General features: G+C 53.4%; 1 protein-coding gene across 10 annotated transcripts in view; it reads right to left on the bottom strand.

Moving 5' to 3' along the window:
• LOC125954400 (supervillin) overlaps positions 1-2500 on the bottom strand; it is a 91131-nt gene that overhangs the window by 7946 nt on the left and 80685 nt on the right. The window lies entirely within an intron of this gene.

Below are 2500 nucleotides of genomic sequence, written 5' to 3'. Positions count from 1 at the left end.
GCAGCATCGTATTGACCACGTTACTGAGCTGACGAGGAGTGGCCGATGGCATCGCCTGCTCTTGCGCCCGTTGCTGCATAAATCGATGTCCATTATTGCCAGCGGTTCCACCACCGGCTGGTGGTGGTTGTTCGAAGAGTGTCTTCATTCGTGCCACCACATTCCGCTTGTTTACATCGCGCAAAATGGCCAAATCTCCTTTGGCTGACGGTTGTTTGGCGTCTTCCGAAGAGACCGAGGCCGCGCTGTTCAGCGTCTTTCGCGATCCCGATTGAATTTGATAGATAATTTCATTCACTATATTGCTGCACTCCTTCTGCTCGAGCCGTCTCGAGCCAGGTTGCCGCACTTGAGTGTCGACTCCACCACTACGCGCACTCGACAATTGGACGCCTTTAGACGATTGCGTTGCTGCTACTGCTGCTGCTGTTGCTGTTGCTGCTCCATTTGATGCAACGGCGGCGGTCCTTCGTACGATGGGATCCGTCGTTGCCGTTGCCTGTTTGGTCGCGCTTGAACCATCGATCACAGAATCGTTTGTCGGTCGCTGGTGGTGCTGCTGCGGCCGCCACTCCTTAGCCGCTAATGGTTGTCGTTCGTCACCGCGCAGTGTCTTCAGCAGATCTTGCTTGATCTCCTCGATCAACCGCCGTCGGTCTTGGTTGAGTGCTTCGCGTTGCCGTTGCTGCAGCCGGTTCGCTTCGCGCCGTACGCTGACGATGAACTGCACCGCAAACTGCACCCCAGTTAAAAGCAGGAGCGGCGGCATGACTAATGTCCACAGCACGGTAGCGAACTGCCACAAGAGCTCGATGGCGCGTGTGGCGATCGAGGGCACTTCCATGGCGGCATCCACCACTGACAACGAGTGATTCATGATGAGGTCTCGGGACACGCCGTTTAAGCCGCACTTTCTGGTGGACGACACTCTCGACTGGACGCTTTGTTATGCGCGATGGCGATGAATCGACACGATGTTTATCATCACCCCGGAGATAGACGCGCGCGCGAGTTCGCGATCCTCAGCTGCGGTCAGCCGCACAGCATAGCACGAGTGGCGCGTCAGTATCGGACCGCGCACAGGATTCAACTACTGAACCAGTTTGTCCCGCCGACCATCCAACCAACCAACCAACCGGCCGGCTACCATCATCACGTTCGTTCGCTCTCCGCCCGCCGCTGCTTGAAGCCGCTTCCGCGCTCAACCATTCTTCGCGAGTGTTTTTTTGCTGTTGTTGTGGTTTACTCTTTGACCAACAAACGAAACACATACACACCCGCGTACGCTACGCTGGCCCACCCTCAGAGGTTCACTGGTGATATGCTGACGCTGTACGGATCAAAAGCCGGCCAGGTTCTGTTGATATGCGTAGCGCAATCGAAGCGGGCAAGCTCTGCTACGAGGGCCTCTGGCCGTTGATTCCAGTTTGAATCAAAGCATCTCCCAGTCTCTCTCACACTATCTCTCTCTTGCTTTACGGCTAGTAATGATGGTGATCGTGTGCCGCACTGATGATGACGAGTAATCGTCGTTCGTTCACTTGATTGATGTTGCACTGTGTTAATGTGTTTACAGAGAGCCTGCGAGCGTACGAGACCCCGATGTGCTTAAGAACGCGGATACTTTATCTTATCAGTGGACGTTGGAAAGGTTGGAGACTTTGTGCAAGTGGCGCGACCCTGCTGTTCGATGCAGGTGAACCACACACCACCACCACCAGCAGCACCAAGCGCTAATCAGAATCGACTGTTCGCTTCTGTCTGAGCATCGCGCAATGGATGACAAGCATTTGCAGCGCTGTGTGCTTTGTGTGAGATTCTCAAGGGATCGTCAACTGCACGCGAATTGGAATGCCGTTCTGGTGCTGCTGCTGCTGCTGCATCGCCTGAATGCCTTCGATTGTTTCTATCTCTGGGACACACCCTGAGATGGTATGCTGCTGGTTGGAGTAGGTGATCCAGAACCAGCAGCAGTAATGGCAATGGAAGAATTTTAATATGCATCTCTGGTACGCATCGGATTAGTCGCAAAAGATCTTAGCAAACCGGGAATGAAGCTGCATCATCAAATAATTGACCCCCTCCTCAGACCAAACTGGTTCCATATACGCAGCGCGCAAGATTCTTTGGATTCGCCTCTCATCAGCATGTAATAATCCGGTGAGGATTGCGGAGTCAAGACCAACAGCGCCAAATGAGCGCATTAATGTGTGAATCTGGCTAGCATAGAAAACGACCCCGAGGAGCAGGAACAGCAACTTATCGAAGCTCCGGTGAAGGAAGAAGCAACCGGACGAGCGGCGCACGGGCCTATTAAACAAAACTTGTTTGGAGCCCGCCGCACAGCTACGCGGTGGGGTGGTTAACAGGCTTCAAGGTTAAGGTTTCTTAATGTTCGGCTAATCAAAATGCCTTCTCCTTCTCCTCCTTCGCTGCTCAAGAAATCCGGTCCAGCGCGAATATCATTGTTGAGCACGATGGAAATAAACGCCTAAAAGTA

Source organism: Anopheles darlingi, chromosome 3 (genome assembly GCF_943734745.1).
Source record: "Anopheles darlingi chromosome 3, idAnoDarlMG_H_01, whole genome shotgun sequence".
Lineage (NCBI taxonomy): Eukaryota > Metazoa > Arthropoda > Insecta > Diptera > Culicidae > Anopheles > Anopheles darlingi.
This window is presented reverse-complemented; position numbering and strand designations above follow the sequence as displayed.